We start from the raw sequence: 14744 nt of genomic DNA, 5'->3' as shown, positions 1-14744 counted from the left end.
CCAAAAAGTTAAAGTTCCAGAAGTGGAGCTGAGGCAACTAGAGGATCTGTAAGGAATCCATTGTCAACATCTTTGGCTACATGAAGCAGATGAGGTACGGGTCACGTGCTTGAGTCTTGTAGTTCAGCATGTCGGTCATTGGCCTGGCAATCAGGCCTTCAATCTGCAGCAGTTTCTCAATGCAAGAAACTCAGAGTAATGATGAACAGAACTGTGTGAATATATTGGGTCTGGAGTGAACTGAGTGGGTTGGGATAATCAATAATATTTTTATTCTTTTTAAAAATAAATTTAGAATACCCAATTCATTTTTTTCAATTAAGGGGCAATTTAGCGTGGCCACTCCACCTAGCTTGCACATCTTTGGGTTGTGGGGGCGAAACCCACGGAGATTTGCAAACTCCACACGGACAGTGACCCAGAGCCGGGATTGAACCTGGGACCTTGGCGCCGTGAGGCAGAAGGGCTAACCTTGGTGCCACCGTGCTGCCCCGAATCAATAATATTTAATCTAATTCTTTATTTGTAAAAGTTGGATTCTTTTGAATTGTTATTTATTTTGGCTTAGCAAGGAGGAATTGACAAAAACTGCCAGAACAACTCAGGATGAAGCATCAGCAGACTTTAACCAAGGATTTGCCTTCAGGTAGAACACACATATCATTATGTGGTAAAATAATGATCTTTATTAGTGTCACAAGTAGGCTTACATCAAGATTGCAATGAAGTTACTGTGAAAATCCCCTAGTCGCCACACTACGGTGCATGTTCGGGTACGTGGGAGGGAGAATTCAGAATTCACCTAACGAGTACGTCTTTCAGGACTTGTGGGATGAAACCGGAGCACCCGGAGGAAATCCACGCAGACACGGGGAGAACGTGCAGGCTCCACATAGTCATGACCCAAGCCGGGACGGAGGAACTTGCATTCATTAAAGAATATTTACAGAGGAAAAATTTATATTTCTGGTCTTTTCTGTGAAAGGTGGAGTGTTACATTGACACTGCAAAAACAAATTAGCCTTCCACATTAAGTAAAAAGGTTTTCTCTTTAGTAATTAATATAATGCAACCACAAGGTACTGGGATCCTCACACTACAATGGTTGTACTTTCACTATTTGCTGTTCAGTTGGCAACAATTCCCATTCACTGAGTTAATTTCAAAGGGCTTACCTATAAATACAAACTGCGATACACATGCTATCCAATTAAAGATTACACTCCAAATTTTAAAAAATGACATTTCTGAACTACTTCCATTAAAGGATCCACTGAGCAAATTGATCTCAGGTGTATCAGATATTTGTGAGATTTCAATACTTTCAGATTGTCTGAATACAGGGAGCTGGGGGCGGCTGATGAGAGGCAAATGGTGGTTTGCATGACTATGGCCTTAATAAGCAGCCTGTATATAAAACTTAATGCATGCCAAAAAGTGTGTTTTATATGGTATTGGTAAAACCATTCCCTCTCATCTTTGCACTTCAGGTATATCCAAGTACTTCATACAGCAAATTACTTTGAAGTACAATGACAGGCGTTTGGTATATATGGGTTAATATTGGAACCTTTTTTGATTCATCACATTAATTCATCCAGTCAACAAATAAATCACAGGAAATTCATGAGTCAAACAACATATACATAAACACCAGCTGAACAAGAATGAAAACCACCACTGAACTGAGGTTCAGGCTATACACTAGTTATCTTTCACATTTGTCAGGAAGGGAAATATTAAAATGAGCCATTTCCTACATCTTTCCTTTTCAGCTACGCTCGTCAACTTGGGCTTCTTTCTTTTCATCCACTTCCCCCCTTCCTCGATTTATCCAAATCTCTCAAAATACATAGAAACTTCACACTAATTATATTTGGTATTGATGCCTCATGTGCAATGGCACTGGGGATTGGCGAGTGAAGAAAAGTGGGTATGATTGAACACTGCGGAAATATTAAACTATATGAAATAACACAATCGTGCTATCTTAATTCCCAAATCTAAATTGTATAATGACTGGACATATTACAGGCTATAGAATTTATCACAAAATGATTTCAAGATATTAATGAATATGAATAGTTAGAATGCACAATCAAACAGGAAGCAAAGGAAATACAATAGGGATCCAATAAATAACAGCTCGCATGACTTACCAAATACCACAAACATATTGGCTATTTTTAAACTTCATGTAAAACCCTAAACCTGGGAAATATTAGTATAATATACAGCTCACAAGACCAAAGGAAAACCAAATAGAAAATGATTATAGCTGATACAACCTATCTACTGACATCTTAAATATAGCAACAATTTAAAAGGACAGTTAAAATTACCACACCTGATTCCTGGTCTGGCTTACCACAAAAACAGTGAAATGTAACAAAGTATTATTTTAAATTAGTCAAAAGTAATTTTGGAACTACTGACAAAACATTCAAAATAAACTTGAATAACAATTGTGAAAATCTTTCCACTTTTGACCGACAATTTGAATAGATATATGAATAGGAAAGGTTCAGAGGGATATGGGCCAAATGGGGTTAGCTTAGATGGGCTTTTTGGTTGGCATGGACCAGTTTGGGCCAAAGGGCCTGTCTCTCTGCCATAGATTCTTTGATTTTGAATATTTGTATTTTTACAACTGGACTGGCAAACTAATCGGTAACATTTTTTGAGAAAAAGATAAGATATAGGAGAAGTAGGCCACTTGGCCCATCAGTTTTGCTTCGCTATTCAATGAGAGCATGACTGATCTGATAATTATTTACTAATAAAAATCTGGCACATATACCATGGTACAGTGAAAAGATTCTGCATACAGACCGGATAGATCACTTCATACATATATGCATAAATACAATATACAAAAATAATTACAACTGCAAAAAGGAAAAACACAAAAGATTAATTTAATATATAAACGGGCCATTCTGTTCAGGGACAGCATGGTGGCACAGAGGTTAGCATTGCTGCCTCACAGCGCCAGGGACCCGGGTTCGAATTGTACGTTCTCCATGTATCTGCGTGGTTTCCTCCAGGTGCTCCGGTTTACTCCCACAGTTCAAAGATGTGCAGGTTAGGTGAATTGGCCATCTTAAAATTGTCCAAACATTAGGTGGGGTTACAGGGATAGAAGCAGGGGATTGAACTCAGGCAGGGTGCTCTATCGGAGCAAGGGCTGGTGCAGACTCGATGGTCTGAATGGCCTCCTTCTGTGCTGTAGGGATTCTATTCTATTAGCGCAGCAGGAAAAAAAAAGCTGTTTTTGAATCTGCTAGGATGAGTTTTCAAGCTTTTGTATCTTCTGCCTGATGGAAGAAGTTGGAAGCAAGAATAACCAAGTGGGAGGGGGTCTTTGATAATGCAGAAGGAGGCCATTTAGCCCGATCGAGTCTGCATAGACCATCTGAAAAAGCACCCCATCTAGGCCCATGGCCTCACCCCATCCCCATAACCTAGTAATCTGACCTAACCTTTTGGACACTAAGGGGCAATTTAACATGGCCAATCCACCAAACTTGCACATCTTTGGACTCCAGGAGGAAACCCATGCAAACACGGGGAGAACATGCAAACCATCCAGCCACCCAAGGCCAGAATTGTACCCAGGTCTCTGGTGCTGTGAGGCAGCAGTGCTACCCACTGTGCCACCGTGTCATCTGTCTCGGGGCTTAACAGGGAAGGTGCCGATAGGATCATCAAGGATTATGGGGCTAAGGCGGGAAAGTTGAGTTGAGAATTTGCCTCCGTAAATTAAGGAAATTCGGCTTGTCGACAGTGACTATTACCGATTTCTATAGATGCACCATAGAAAGCATCCTATCTGGTTACATCACAGCTTGGTATGGCAACTGTAACTTGGCAATAGTACATTCACTTCCCTCATCCAAGTCATTAATATATAGTGTAGATAATTGTGGCCCCATCACTTATCTCTGTGGCACACAACGAGTTAAATTGCCATCCTCCAAATGTTTCTCTTATCCCAACTCTTATGATCAAACTTCATCACTAACATTTACTGCAAAAGAACCACAACTAAGTGCAGCAAAACATTATGCATATTGGAGGCAGATGGTTTGAGAATTCATAATGCTTTAATAAGCTAACTTATGCTTGCAATCCATGTGCATGTGGTTCCATTTGCTCTCCATAAAGAGCTAGTGCTTTTGATAGCAGTAACATTTTGGCAGGACATTATTGGTCATTAACCTACTTTGCCAGGCCTTGCATCAAATATTGATGAGGAAATCTTCAAACTTTATAGCACCCTCCGACATCACTGATCACCTTCTGTCTTCTAAACTTTCTACAAGAGGTTTCCTTGTGATCTCTTCGACATTTCTCCAAACTTTTTAATGCTAACAAAAATGTCATAAAATTAGGGGCGGCACGGTGCTGCAGTGGATAGCACTGCTGCCTCACGACGCCAAGGACCCGGGTTCGATCCCGGCCCTGGTCACTGTCCATGTGGAGTTTGCACATTCGCCCCATGTCTGCCTAGGTCTCACCCCCACAACCCAAAGATGTGCTGGGTAGGTGGATTGGTCACACTAAATTGCCCCTTAATTGGAAAAAAATAATTGGGTATTTTAAATTTATAATAGTCATGATATTAGTCATTTCTTGGTCCTCAGGCACCATTTGCCCTGCTCAGCCTCCCACTACACCCCTCTGAAGGTCGTGAAGAATATTGTTAATGCTGCTTTATATTTTCCATTAGGTTTCTCTCATGCTACCTCTTTTGCTTCTTCACCTTTTTAATAAAAAAAACAAACAATCTATATCCATCTTTTATCCCCAAAACCTTTTATAACATGTTAGTTCTTTCCCCTCGATTATTTTCTGGGATAAACTGCCTGCGATGAAAAAAATCCCTTGAAGCATTGCCCTCTTTCTGTATCCTTTCCTCAAAATAGTTCCTCCAATTTTCTTAGTCTTAAAAATTAGCAAAAAGGCCCCAAAACACTCAGTTGACTTGTTGACTTATTGCCTCTTTTGAATCCAGTAATTGACTTCCCCCTCTTGCAAATTCCTAAAACCCCTGTTTAAGGAAACATTTTTGTAGGACTAATATACTCCCTTGCACTGTTCAGTCGGTTAATTATCGACAAGAGGATTTTAAATATTTTTGAAACCTCATTACAAAACCTATTGGTAGCAGAAAGCAGTAGATGCCCCTTATAAGGTAGCCTGCAACATTTCTACCAGGACCATGTTCACCATATCCACCCCAAAAAGTCTGCGAACTTCCTCTCAACAATGTACAAAGAACAAAGAAATGTACAGCACAGGAACAGGCCCTTCGGCCCTCCAAGCCCGTGCCGACCATACTGCCCGACTAAACTACAATCTTCTACACTTCCTGGGTCCGTATCCTTCTATTCCCATCCTATTCATATATTTGTCAAGATGCCCCTTAAATGTCCCTATCGTCCCTGCCTCCACTACCTCCTCCGGTAGTGAGTTCCAGGCACCCACTACCCTCTGCGTAAAAAACTTGCCTCGTACATCTACTCTAAACTTTGCCCCTCTCACATAGAAACATTCCTGCATTTAATTTATTCTTTCATGGGATTTGGGCATTGGTGGCAAGGCCAGCATTTGTTGCCCATCCCCAATTGCCCTTGAACGGAGTGGTTTGTCATGCATTTCAGAAGGGCAGTTAAGAGTCAACCAGTGTTGTGGGTCTGTAGTCACACACAGACCACAGCAGGTAAGGATGTTAGATTTTCTTCCCTTAAGGACATCAGTGAACCAGATAGATTTTTACAAAAATTGATGATGGTTTCATGGTCACCATTACGGCGATTTCAATTTTATTAAGTGAATTTAATTTCCATCAGCTGCCATGGTGGGATTTGAATCAGTGTCCCCAGGGCATTAGTCTAACCCTCTGGATTACTAGCTCAGTGACAATGCCAGTGCATGCTTACAGCTTCCAACACTCATTTTTACTGTAAAACTTAAGCCAGTTAAACCTGACTGCAAGTATCTCTTTTAAATGTTTCTTTAGAGTATTAAAACTAGTCACTATGAAATCTCAAATAAGGAGGAAATGCTGGAAAAACTCAGGTCAGGCAACATCTTTGGGAATGTGTGAAACCTTAGGAGAGCCATGGGGTGTTGGGTACAGGTTACTTATGCTGTAACCAAAATGGCTACTCTCGCAAAAATGTCATGTCATCTAAAGTTTTAAAAGGGTGCTCAAAAGTATTTGTTTTGGTACCTTTTTAATATTCACTCTTGGAAAGTTAAAACATTTACTTTTTTGTACTTGCATATAATTTTTAAAGCAACACGTGGCTGCATGGTGACCAAAGGAAAATCAAATGTGTGTTGAATTAAACAAGCAAATTTAACTCTTAAATGACTGCAAAGATTCTCTTGCACATGCGTACCATGGCCATTTAAACTCTTAAGATAAACATAATAATGGGCTAGATCTCTTTGGGAAGAGGAAAAATAGGGCTCTAGAAGCACATTACGCAATCAGCAAACCATCTATGAATTTCTCAACCATGGTTGGAGCATCGATGAGAAGCTGGAAAATTTGCCAACTACCGGTACTCTAAAAGAACAGCTGCAGATATTCATGCGCCTGCAGCCGCCAGAATTAAATTCGAGGACTTCTGAAAAAGTTAAAGAGTTCACAGTTGTTGTGCCACTGACAATCACAAAGAAACACTCCATCGTCTGGTATGCTATATAGTCTCAAATTAATCTAATGCCCAATAGACTGGGAGTTGATAAGTAGAAGAAACCTTATTCAGAAAACATTTGATCTATTCATTTCCATAATAAAGTCCACACAATGTTTACCCAAAACAACATATTAATCTAGAAGTGACAGACGAGTTTGTTTTACTGTACCTCATCTGCAGAAGCTTATCGACACAACTATGTTTGGTGTTAATTATTTTCTGTTAGCAGAGACAATTATACAGACACTGTGGTCCCACACCTCACGATAATCTGTCACGAAATTTCTCTGTTTTACAAGCAGGACTTCAGTTTTGAGCATTTCTAAATTAATTATCCCTTAGTGAAAAAACATTTCTCGAAGTTCAAAAAAAGGAATGCCTAGTAACCCTCCCTTTGCGGCAAGCTCTTGCAAGATTACCGAGGACGTGTGTGAAGGTTAGAACATAGAACATTACAGCGCAGTACAGGCCCTTCGGCCCTCGATGTTGCGCCGACCTGTGAAACCACTCTAAAGCCCATCTACACTATTCCCTTATCGTCCATTTGTCTATCCAATGACCATTTGAATGCCCTTAGTGTTGGCGAGTCCACTACTGTTGCAGGCAGGGCATTCCACGCCCTTACGACTCTGAGTAAAGAACCTACCTCTGACATCTGTGCTATATCTATCTCCTCTCAATTTAAAGCTATGTCCCCTCATGCTAGACATCACCATCCGAGGAAAAGGGCTCTCACTGTCCACCCTATCCAATCCTCTGATCATCTTGTATGCCTCAATTAAGTCACCTCTTAACCTTCTTCTCTCCAACGAAAACAGCCTCAAGTCCCTCAGCCTTTCCTCATAAGATCTTCCCTCCATACCAGGCAACATTCTGGTAAATCTCCTCTGCACCCTTTCCAATGCTTCCACATCCTTCCTATAATGCGGCGACCAGAATTGCACGCAATACTCCAAATGCGGCAGCACCAGAGTTTTGTACAGCTGCAACATGACCTCATGGCTCCGAAACTCAATCCCTCTATCAATAAAAGCTAACACACCGTACGCCTTCTTAACAACCCTCTCAACCTGGGTGGCAACTTTCAGGGATCTATGTACATGGACACCGAGATCTCTCTGCTCATCCACACTGCCAAGAATCTTACCATTAGCCCAGTACTCGGTCTTCCTGTTATTCCTTCCAAAATGAATCACCTCACACTTTTCTGCATTAAACTCCATTTGCCACCTCAGCCCAGCGCTGCAGCTTATCTATGTCCCTCTGTAACTTGTAACATCGTTCTGCACTGTCCACAACTCCACCGACTTTAGTGTCATCTGCAAATTTACTCACCCATCCTTCTACGCCCTCCTCAGGTCATTTATAAAAATGACAAACAGCAGTGGCCCCAAAACAGATCCTTGTGGTACACCACTAGTAACTGGACTCCAGTCTGAACATTTCCCATCAGCCACCACCCTTTGTCTTCTTCCAGCTAGCCAATGTCTGATCCAAACTGCGAAATCACCCTGAATCCCATGCCTCCATATTTTCTGCAGTAGCCTACTGTGGGGAACCTTATCAAACGCTTTACTGAAATCCATATACACCACATTAACTGCTTTACCCTCATCCACCTGATTGGTCACCTTCTCAAAGAACTCAATAAGGTTTGTGAGGCACGACCTACCCTTCACAAAACCATGTTGTCTATCTCTAATCAAATTATTCCTTTCCAGGTGATTCTACATCCAATCTCTTATAAACTTTTCCAAGATTTTGCCCACAACAGAAGTAAGGCTCACTGGTCTATAGTTACCGGGGTTGTCTCTACTCCCCTTCTTGAACAAGGGGACAACATTTGCTATCCTCCAGTCTTCTGGCACTATTCCTGTAGACAAAGATGACTTAAAGATCAAAGCCAAAGGCTCAGCAATCTCCTCCCTAGCTCCCCAGAGAATCCTCAGATAAATCCCATCCGGCCCAGGGGACTTATCTATTTTCACACTTTCCAGAATTGCTAACACCTCTTCCTTATGAACCTCAAGCCCTTCTAGCCTAGTAGCCTGAATCTCAGTATTCTCCTCGACAACATTGTCTTTTACCTGTGTGAATACTGACGAAAAATATTCATTTAGCACCTCTCCTATCTCCTCGGACTCCAAGCACAACTTCCCACTACTGTCCTTGACTGGCCCTACCCTTACCCTAGTCATTCGTTTATTCCTGACATATCTATAGAAATCATTAGGGTTACCCTTGATCCAACCTGCCAAAGACTTCTCATGTCCCTTCCTGGCTCTTCTTAGCTCTCTCTTTAGATTTGGTTTGCATAAAGGAGCTAGTTTTGATGGTCATTGTCGGCTGTTTTTATTTTTTGTTGCATGTTTTCGGGGGTACGTCACGTGATGGGAACAGCTGCATTTTCACATGCTCCAGCTCACCATAAGACAGGAGCAGAATTAGGCCATTCAGCCCATCAGGCCTGCTCCACAATTCGATCATGGCTGATATGTTGCGCATCCCCGTTCTCCTGCCTTATCCCCATAACCTCCGATTCCCTTATTAATCAAGAATTCTCCTTATTAATCAAGAACACCAGGTTTGTGCTTGAAGTGCTGTTATCTACAGGGCTACAGACTGGAAGGTGGAATTAGACAGTTCTTTCTTCGAACACAAGAACTAGGAGCAGGATTAGGCAATTTAGCCCCTTGAGCCTGCCCATGGTTCCATACTATCATGGCTGATCTGATCATGGCCTCATTTCCACCGTCCTATCCATTCTCTGTAACTCTTCAATCCATTACTAATTAAAAATCTGTCTAACTCCTCCTTCAATTTACTCTGTCCCAGCCGCTCTTGGCGTAACGAATTCCACGATTCACAACCCTTCCGGCTAAGTAATTTCTCCTCAACTCGGTTTTAAATTTGCTACCCCTTATCCTGAGACTATGACCTCTCATTCTAGAATGCCCCACAAGAGATAGCATCCGCTCCACGTCTACTTTATCCATACACTTAATCATCTTATATAGCTCAATTTGATCTCCCATCATTCTTCTAAATTCTAGAGAGCATAGGCCAAATCTCTCTTCAGAAGACAAATCCCTCCTCTCTGGAATCAATCTAGTGAACCTCTTCGGAACTGCCTCCAATCATCTTTCCTCAAATAAGGGGACCAAAACTGTGCACAACACTCCAGGTGCAGTCTCACCAATGCCGTGCACAGTTGCAACAACACGTCCTTACTTTTATACTCTATTCCTTTAGCTATAAGTGCCAACATTCCATTCACTTTCTTTATTACCTGCTGTAGTTGCATGCCAGTTTTCTGTGACTCATGCACAAGGAAACCCAAATCCCCCTGCACCAGAGCACCAGAAAGTATCTCCCCATTTAGAAAATAAGTTGGCCTTCCCATTTTCCCCAACCAAAATGGATGACCTCATATTTATCCACATTAAACTCCATCTGCCAAATTTTGGTCCACTAAGCTAACCTATCTATATCCATTTCTCAGTTTATTTCCTCATTGCAACTTAATGTCCCATCTATTTTAGTGTCAGCTGCACATTTAACCCATTAAAAAAATATATATCAGCGTGCACATTTCTTTTATGTCTTTTCTTGGCATACATTGTTTTTACTATCTCCTGTGATTTGTTGATCAGTGTTTCAGCACTATTGAGTCGAGACAAAATGTTTAAATCCTTGTTGATTTGTGGTGGCTGGGAGGAGTTGGGGTGGTGCTCTCTCATTAGTGGCACGGTTGCTTTTGGGAGGCTTCCTGCCCTGACGGCGCGGTGTGTTCCGAAGGATGATGACTGCGAGCAATGATGTCTATCTGTCCGAACATCTCGGCTCTGTGGCGGTCAGCAAAGCCCAATTTGAGGGACTGCACTTTTAATTCTGTCTCAGAGGCCTGGGGTTGGGTTGGCCTTCCGACTCCTGGTCATATGTTGTCATGTTCCTGATATTGGTCGATGGGGGTTGGAGATGGCTGAGTCCAGCAGGTCACCCCCCCTACTGGAGCCTGGGTTGTTGGCCGCCTGGGTTCAGGTGAGACGGCATGTCGGAAGCAATGAGGCTTCGTGCTTAGCTCGTTGGAATCCTTGGAAGATCCTGAAGAGTGCTCACCGCCCTTGATCCGGTTATATCCTTGATTCTGCTTTGTTTGTGCGCTGGTGAAGGAGGCTTTAACCTGATAACTGCCTCGCATCTCAGTTTTGCTTCCTGATAATTATATTGTCACCTCATGGTGTCGATTTAATTGCTTGGCAGGAAATGAATGATTCGGGTGTGATGTCTTGCACCACTGGTTGTCCTGATTTAACTAAGTTTATTATGTTAAGCTGAATGTTGAATTCATGATTTGTAAACCGTATATGTATCATAACGTATCCTGTTTTGGTTGGGGGGGGGGGGGGAAAGAGAGAGAGAGAGAGAGAGAGAGAGAGAGAGAGAGAGAGAGAGAGAGAGAGAGAGAGAGAGAGAAAGAGAGCCAGAGCTGAAGTATTAGTTCTGTCTTCGCTAGGTTCGATGAGGTCCCCCCAATGAGAACTACTTGTTTTTAGTTTGTTTAGCGCCTTTCCTTTTACAGGCTCCAGCAGACTAATTGCTATTCGGTTGAGGACTGGGATTTGTTTGACTAGAATTGATGTTTGGTGGTGCCTGGTCCTCTCCTTATCATTATGATCTGTTCTGGTGTGGGTCTGGAGAAGAGTTTAATTTGCGTTGTGAGTGTCAGTGGATTTTCCCTTTAGTTCTGATATGTTGTTTTCTTCTTTCTGTTATGTTCATTTGAAGCTATGAGTTTATGATATAGGTCTGTGATGTTGCCTGTATCCTGTTTGGTGCAGGAGTCCTATATCCATGGAGGGAATATGTTGGGGATTTTGTCCCCGATTCACCTGGTCATGTCTGTTGCCATTTTTGCAATGACTATTTTACACTGTACCTTTTTGTACATTGATACCCATGACTAGTTTTCCTCCTCTTGTTTGTTTTGAGGCAATTTTTGGAAAAATGGAAAATTCCAAAATTAATAATAATAATTTTGATATTGGAGGCAGTAGCTTCATTACTGGCCATTGCATACATTGGGCAAATCGTGTTTGCAGGAAATGGGCCTTTTACAAGCGGCATGGACAGCCAAATGTAGAAAATGGGTTATTACCCCAAGTAAAGCTTTAACTGGCAGTGAAGATGTTTATTATTCGAGCCATCTGGCCAATCTTAATTATGAAAATTAACTTTGCTGGACAGCGAGTATTCACATGTTTTGATTCTAATAGGACTTCCCTTCTGAATTTAAGATAATGAAATTTACTACAAGCATGCCATGACTTCTATCCTTGAGGTATGGGTAATGTTCAGATATGTAGCGTTCATTGCATACATTAACAAATATTGAAAGTTAACAAGACAACCTCCTGCTGCGAGGGTCAAGGATGTCTTAGAATCGGGCAGCACGGTGGCGCAGTGGGTTAGTACTGCGGCCTCACAGCGACGAGGTCCCAGGTTCGATCCCGGCTCTGGGTCACTGTCCGTGTGGAGTTTGCACATTCTCCCCATGTTTGAATGGGTTTCGCCCCCACAACCCAAAAATGTGCAAGCTAGGTGGATTGGCCACGCTAAATTGCCCCTTAATTAGTAAAATGAATTGGGTACTCAACTTTATTTTTAAAAAAGGATGTCTTGGAACTTGTACAGGACATCCTGGAGGAAGAGGGTGAACATCCAGTGGTCATGGTACACATTGGTACAAACGATATAGGTTAAAAAAAAGGGATGAGGTCCTAAAAACAGAATACAGGGAGCTAAGGAGAAAGTTAAGAAATCGGATTTCCAAGGTAGTGATCTCAGGATTACTACCGGTGCCACGTGCTAGCCAGAGTAGAAATGACAGGATCTATCGGTGCTAGGCCTTTTCTCATTAGAACGGAGAAGGATGAGGGGCGACTTGATAGAGGTTTATAAGATGGTCAGGGGAATAGATAGAGCAGACAGTCAGAGACTTTTTCCCCGGGTGGAACAAACCATTACAAGGGGACATAAATTTAAGGTGAATGGTGGAAGACATGGGGAGAGGGGAGGGGGGGGGGGGGGAAATGTCAGAGGTAGGTTCTTTACCCAGAGTAGTGGGGGCATGGAATTCACTGCCTGTGGAAGTAGTTGAGTCGGAAACATTAGGGACCTTCAAGCAGCTATTGAATAGGTACATGGATTACGGTAGAATGATGGGGTGTAGATTAATTTGTTCTTAATCTAGGACAAAAGTTTGGCACAACATCGTGGGCCAAAGGGCCTGTTCTGTGCTGTATTTTCTATGTTCTGTGTTCTAATACATAGCTAAAAGATGGTGTCTGGGGGGGGGGGGGTTTCAGATTCCTGGGTTATTGGGACCTGTTCTGGGGCAGGTTGGACCTGTACAAATTGGACAGGTTACATCTGGGCAGGACTGGGACTAATGTCCTAGGGGGAATATTTGCTTGAGCGGTTGGGAACTGTTTATACTAATGTTTTGGGGATAGGAACCTACCTAAGGAGTAAGAGAAGAAGGGAGCAAGGACAAAAACTAAATGTAGAAAGGGGAATAAGAGAAACCCATGGACAAAATTCAAACAGGGCTGCAGCGAAAAATATTGGGAGCAAGACAAAATGTTAAAAAGACAAGCTTAAAGGCTTTGTGCCTTAACGCGTGGAGCATTTGCAATAAAGTGGATGAACTAATCGCACAGATAGATGTAAACGGGTATGATATAATTGGGATTACGGAGACATGGCTGCAGGGTGACCAGGGATGGCAACTGAATGTCCCAGCTGTATTCAGTATTTAAAAAGGACAGGCAAAAAGGAAAAGGTGGTGGAGTGCCATTGTTGGTTAAAGAGGAAATTAATGAGAAAGGATATTAGCTCTGACAATGTAGAGTCTGTATGGGTGCGGTTGAGAAATACCAAGGGGCAAAAATCACCAGTGGGTGTCACATATAGGCCCCCGAACTGCAGTGGTGATGTTGGGAATGGCATTAAACAGGAAATTAGAGATGCACGTGATAAGGGAATATCTGTGATCATGGGTGATTTTAATCTGCACATAGATTGGGCAAATCAAATTAGCCACAGTAATGTAGAGGAGGAATTCCTGGAGTGTAGACAAAGAACAAAGAAAAGTACAGCACAGGAACAGGCCCTTCGGCTCTCCAAGCCTGTGCCGACCATGCTGCCCGTCTAAACTAAAATCTTCTACACTTCCGGGGTCCATGTTCCTCTATTCCCATCCTATTCATGTATTTGTCAAGATGCCCCTTAAATGTCACTACCGTCCTGGCTTCCACCACCACCTCCGGCAGAGAGTTTCAGGCGCCCACTACCCGGTGTAAAAAAAAAAAAAAAAAAAAAAAAAAACTTGCCTCGTACATCTCCTCTAAACCTTGCCCCTCGCACCTTAAACCTATGCCCCCTAGTAATTGACCCCTCTACCCTGGGAAAAAGGTCTCTGACTAACCACCCTGTCTGTGCCCCTCATAATTTTGTAGACCTCTATCAGGTCGCCCCTCAACCTCCGTCGTTCCAGTCAGAACAAGCCAAGTTTATTCAACCTCTCCTCATAGCTAATGCCCTCCATACCAGGCAACATCCTGGTAAATTTCTGCACCCTCTCTAAAGCCTCCACATCCTTCTGGTAGTGTGGCGACTAGAATTGAACACTATATTCCAAGTGTGGCCTAACTAAGGTTCTATACAGCTGCAACATGACTTGTCAATTTTTATACTCAATGCCCCGGCCAATGAAGGCAAGCATGCCATCTGCCTTCTTGACTACCTTCTCCACCAGTGTTGCCCCTTTCAGTGACCTGTGGACCTGTACACCTAGATCTCTCTGACTGTCAAGGGTTCTACCATTCACTGTATATTCCCTGCCTGCATTAGACCTTCCAAAATGCATTACCTCACATTTGTCCGGATTAAACTCCATCTGCCATCTCTCCGCCCAATTCTCCAAATGATCTAAATCCTGCTGTATCCTCTGACAGTCCTCATTGCTAT

General features: G+C 42.4%; 1 protein-coding gene across 3 annotated transcripts in view; it reads right to left on the bottom strand.

Annotated features, from left to right (window-relative positions):
- Positions 1 to 14744, bottom strand: part of LOC140424848 (enhancer of polycomb homolog 1-like) — a 328895-nt gene that overhangs the window by 24824 nt on the left and 289327 nt on the right. The gene's annotated exons all lie outside the window — the stretch shown is intronic.

Source organism: Scyliorhinus torazame, chromosome 6 (assembly GCF_047496885.1).
Source record: "Scyliorhinus torazame isolate Kashiwa2021f chromosome 6, sScyTor2.1, whole genome shotgun sequence".
Taxonomy (NCBI): Eukaryota; Metazoa; Chordata; class Chondrichthyes; order Carcharhiniformes; family Scyliorhinidae; genus Scyliorhinus; species Scyliorhinus torazame.
Note: the sequence above shows the minus strand (reverse complement) of the source record. Positions and strands in the feature narration are given on the sequence as shown.